Below are 6,000 nucleotides of genomic sequence, written 5' to 3'. Positions count from 1 at the left end.
TCTCGTCCCCTTGAGGTACGGGATCGGGAAAGTCACTTATACTTTACAGTCAAGTAAGACACACACAACGAAATACGTTTCAGCTCTCGTCTTAGTCGGTCAATCGAGCACTCTATAAGACACAGCGCCCTGGGGAAAAGTCCCCAAGACTCTCACAAGGCTGAACCAAGACTCGCCCAAGACTGGACTGCCTCAAGGCTCGCCCCTGGACTCTCTCGGACTGCACTCTCTCTTCTGCGTCTATCGTGCTGTCTTCGTCAAGACCAACTCAAACTCTCTTTATTCATTTTCAAAACTCTAACCAATTACAAAACAGTAAAAAGACTCTAGGGCGTAACCTTCAATCATAAAGCCAATCACACTAAGTACTGAATACGTCATATCTTTTGATTAATCGTTCACTACATTAATAACTACGGATGTCAGAATAGCGACGGTATCTGGTAATTAGTTCCAAATCACTGAGCCAAGTTCCGTCCAAAACTTCAATTAGACCTAAACGATGACGGACATAACACAGCAATTCGCTAATAATCAGTTAATTAAGTCGACCAACAGATACGCAAAAACAAATTCATGACACAACCATCAAAAGATGGTCACAAATTCATGACTCATTTTCTAGCAGGTTCTTTTAAGGTAGAGATGCAGTTTACCTGACAGGTATTTTAATTAGTTAATTAGGAAACCAAGAATACTTCCCTTGTCCACAAAACTACGGAAAGCTTATTGTATGAATTTTCGAAATATTGTTAGTAGTTTTTTTTATGAACACTGTAGTTTGAAATATGCACAAAAACATGCTTTTTTGGTCAAAAGTGATTTAAAAAAAATACCTTCTAAACCATGCTTCTGTTTCCTGTGAAAATTGGTTTATGGGTACATCTGTTTCCTATGAAGAAAGTGCCGTCTTGAAAACTGTCTACTAGTTGTCAATTTTGCAGGGCAGCAGCTCAAATCTCACTACTTCAAGTTTATGCATAAATTAACACCCTGGCTAGTTGTCTGTACGATTGTTGTAACACTATTCAACCAAAAACAATGCCCCGACGGCGTTTTGAAGATAAACACATTGTTAATCATTTGTGAAAATTTCAAAACAAAAGATCAAAGCGTCTAGGAGCTATTTTTTTAAAGTTCTGGGATGTGCACTAAAAAGAAGCTGAGATAATTCCTAATTTGCATAACAATTCACTCAGTGAGCAGTATGCTAATGCTCATAATTAAAATGGCTGTAACAGTTCCAAATTTAAATGTATTATCGTTTTGTTAAAAGTTAAATATAGTGCATAATACGGAGATCCCGTCATTTCTTTTTTTCACCATGTTTCTTTTTTATTATTTATGTACAGCCTTGCTAAGCATTCAAAAGAAAGAATGTTATCTATATTTTAAAATCGTTTTTTGAATATGTTCCACTATAAAATGTTTTACTCCCAAGTGCCCACAAACCTGCATCTCTGCCTTAATCAAATCAATATTTGACATTGTGTTTGTTGCTGGTCAAAACATAGTGATTGTTTGCTTAAAGGGATTATCAACAGCATGAAGTTTCCTATGAACTTTCAAGTTGGTATGGTATGGTTAAATTCCAGCTTCTGTAAAGGAAGTAGTCTTGTTTGTTTGTTCGTATTTTAATCTCTGTTTTCGCTGGCAGGTCATCGATAGAGTGCATTAGCTTAAAATGTAGCATGATTAATGCATTGATTACATGGCGGCTCCAGTTCAGCATGAATGTGTTTTACAGCACTAAATTTGATTTGAAGGATTTTGTCTGTTTGAAATAGTCTTTATCTGAAGAACCCTTAATAAATAATCCTTTTAATTCGGCTAACTTAAAAAGTACGCTCACTTTTTAGATGCTCGAATTTTAAACAAACTTGTAAATTATAAAGCGAAACGTTTAAGCGCGGCGACTATAAAATAATTTGCTTTCATATAGAATTTCATAAAATCTCTGAAAACACACAGATGATTATTATATTGTCACGCTTGTAAGCATCATGGTATTGTGGTATTTGTTTTCAAGTGTTTCATTGATATTTGCTAATAGAACACTTATGAACAACTCAGAAAAAAGATTCTAAACAGTAGCCTTCCTTACAGTAAATTCACCCTGAATATCATGTTCGAGGTGCAACATCAAATGTTGTTGTGGCGCACAGTGTCGCAGCCAAGTTCCCAACTTCAGCATTTCAATACACTCAAAGGCTGAAAGCAATTTCAATCTTTTTTCTAATAATCATGATTCGACTATTTTAATCCATAATTCAAATAAGTTAACACGAGTTACTGCGTAACTGAAAGGATGATAGCTTATATTTATGTTCAATGCGGGAAGAATGTAATGTTTTGCACATTGACGCCTGATGCAGTGATCTACAGACTGATACACTATTCAGCGACTGTGAGTGAGCATGCATGACATTAATTTATGTAGTAGCAATCAGAGAGGTTGAATTTCTGTATTACATTTTCTCCAAAATTGTACATTGGATGTAGCTGGAAGGTACGCACGCACCAATCATTTTCTGTACTATAGAGGGGCATTTTCAGTCGTGCATACACTGGTAAAATACAATCAGTTGTTATCTCAAGGGTGCGTTCGGCTAAGAACTTGGAATCATCGCGGGTACGGAAAATATTTGTTTAAAGGCAGAACAACACTAAAGAACATTTCATTATGTACTAAATTTTGCTGCCTTGACTATTTCTGGAATACTTGCTATGTTGTTTACTCAGGGTGATACCAATGCTTCAAACAGGTTTTGAAAATTACTGAAATACTTTTCAATTTACTATATGCACTAAAAATATAGTTGAGTAGTTTTAAGCTCTTTGTATCGCCAAAACGAAGCAATTTTGTATGAAAACAAAATGCGTTACACTCCACCCTGGATATTTAAGTTTTAGTTCTAAGCAAGTATGTTTTATTCCTCGATGCCCATATAAGGTAACTCACCAACACCACCATGAAAACTTTTTAAATGTTATTATTCAGAATATATTCTTTGCGATATACCTCACACAATTCACAAACTAATTAATTGCGTAATTATCACAAAATCATGATGTAAAATGATTCATCTAATCGTTTTCTCCAATTCTGGAGTACAGTTGATGATTTATCGTATGGAGATAATCAGCAATAATCAGACTTACTTTTGTGTTACATGTTTTGTCATCAAGAATCCCCCTCCCCCCGTTATTGGTGTCGCGATACGACTGGAAATTACTGCAAACGGGAGTTTATTGGCCGCTATATTTAAGATTTATGTCACGAATGTGACTTCACAGCCCTTCTCTGTTCGTTTTTGTGTTTTTATTGTCAAGTCGGTTACTTTCAATTGCCAAGGTGTGTTTGACGAATAATAAGGACTTAGTGATATAAATTGTATATTCAGATTGGGGTTTGAAACTAAAATGATGATGATGACGCATTTTTTCAGCTACGAATATGCTTTATCATTACTTTCTTCGTCCGTTAGTCTAGTTTATGATTTGCAGTTGTGATGTAATGAGGTTTTCAGATGATTACAAGATTACACCTTATGTATGTAATATATATAGCCGTGGAATATATTTTTATTCTGATATTATGGGGCCGCATAGTTAAATTTGTATTGCGAATGTATATGTGAACATGATGTTGTTTACATTGCGCATACCATTTGTTTTTTTCCTGATGGAAATGTCATCGCTCTTAATACACTACTAATCAATCACACATTAACCATGCCGAATCTTCGGTCCGTATATTTTGTAATAAAACAAATATAATTTAAATAAATATTTCCCATAAACATATGAAATGCACTAGCATACACTATTAAACAGTTAATAATGGGCCAGACTATTCTGTAAACCATTTTCATTACGTCCATGTCATATTAGTAGCAGGTCTTACAATTAATTGAGTTTACTTCAACTCATTAAAATGATCCGGGTGACATTACCAGTTAGGTAAAACCTACATATAAATTAATATTTAAAACAATTAAACCTAATCCATATAATTCTCCTAAAATGTAATCACGTGCCCTGTTTCTTTTTTTATGTTAATTTTAAATTAGAATCTACTTTGTAAGCATCGTGAGGCGTTCCTTTGATTTATAATATTATAACTAACCCCCTCGCTGAGTTATTAACGTCTGGAGTAACATGTAGAAACATAGATAGTTTTATATAATAAGAACAATAAGGTAATGCAACCTACCCATATGCAAATGGTTTCGCCTTATTGTGAAATGCATGATTGGTGGTAGTAGATACGTACCTGGTCATGCATTAGCGATTGTTTACTTCACGGATCATAAACGATTGGGGGAAATATAATTCGCTAGCATTGAATCGAAAATACTACTATTCAATTTTTATGACGCATTTTCTTCATTCATGTATATCGCTTTAGCTTTAAATATAATTCCAACTCTTCCTAACAATAACTTGGTGATTGTGATTAAGCCTGTTAAACTGCTGAAAATTGACACGTTTATACATATTCTTGTGCGTACATGTCGTGAAACAAGTGAACATACATTCACAAGCTATCGCTGGGGGCATGTTGCCCTTAATTTCTATCACTCAGATCAGCACATACAGGTACTTGCGCTGTATTTCTATTCAGGGAGGCATCATCATTTATATATCCCTAATTTGACATTCATGTATACAGGCAATTAAATTAAATGGTAGAGGCTCAAACTGCTGTAGTTAAAATCGTAATTTCTATTTTCAATACAGAAGAAATAACTATAGACTGTGCGTGTTATCGACGTTGTTCGGTGATGATCAATTAATAAGGGCTGAACAAAAACTAAGCTAACATTCGTAGTGGCGATGTATGTTATGTTAAATTATTTCGTATCAATTTTAAGCTGGTAAAACTCAGAGGACCTCATGGCTGAACATTTTTTTAACTATACGTATCATATTAGCGATGCAGTATCGTATCAGTAACTAAATAACAGTTAATTAAGTGTGTCCCACCTGGTGTAAAATAAAATCCAAAACTCTACTTGTGAGCCAACTTCAATTTCATAAAATACTAAAATTTACACATAGTTATATGTAGTTATAGTATATATACCTTATTAAGTTGTCAGAACCTATGTAACAGTATTTGGGACTTGTCTACATGACTATTCGCCACATCACGGGAAATGTGTTCTGAATTACATCGTCTTCACCAACCAAGGTTCGTTTATTCACCCTTCGCCGCGCCGATACACCTTGGCAGATTCTGTATATCCAACGTAGAGATATACTAGAGATATTTTCTACATTACAGTTTCCAATCAAATTGCTCGTTGTAGCTGTATACGGACAAAATAGTTTACAGTCGAATATTTTTTTTCAGCCAACGATTGAGCTGACATTTTAACAATCAGCTATTTGAGGATTGAACATCTTACACGGCTGTGAAAAACGGCCATTATAGAATGCACGGTAATATTCGTGTTCGTGTGTACTATGCAAGCGCTTCTGTTCTCAGTAATATAAAGATATATTTACAACCGTTCCATGTTTGAAAACAACTGTATTTATGGCAAAACAACTGTATTTCAATATTTTGCAAAGACTAACTGTTTCTTTTTCAATTCATGTATGTATTTATCATAAAGTTGAAAATCGTGGGTTTTTGCAATGCTAGTAATTCTGTGTTTTTTTAATAATGTGTTTTTTTAACATCAGTGTCACAGTGTAAGGCCTGCTTATTGCAACGGAGAGGGCCACCCACAGAACTCACACTGGACAGGGGGTTCTTTCGCTGCTAGAATAGGGTAGACAAGGCAATAGTACTGGAAATGAAATACACATACAACAAAATATCGAGGTAAAGTTCCTGGCTTTAATACCTTTCAAAAGAATTACAAGAAATAAAGAACAGGAAAATACAATGAATAAAGTCACTAAAATAGGGGATTGCTTAGGGAAGTGTGTATTAGATTTAGAAATGGATGTCAGTCAATGGCTTCTGCAACACAGCGAAGAAACACA

Source organism: Saccoglossus kowalevskii, chromosome 11, assembly GCF_978046115.1.
Source record: "Saccoglossus kowalevskii chromosome 11, keSacKowa6.1, whole genome shotgun sequence".
In the NCBI taxonomy this organism is placed as follows: Eukaryota; Metazoa; Hemichordata; class Enteropneusta; family Harrimaniidae; genus Saccoglossus; species Saccoglossus kowalevskii.
Note: the sequence above shows the minus strand (reverse complement) of the source record.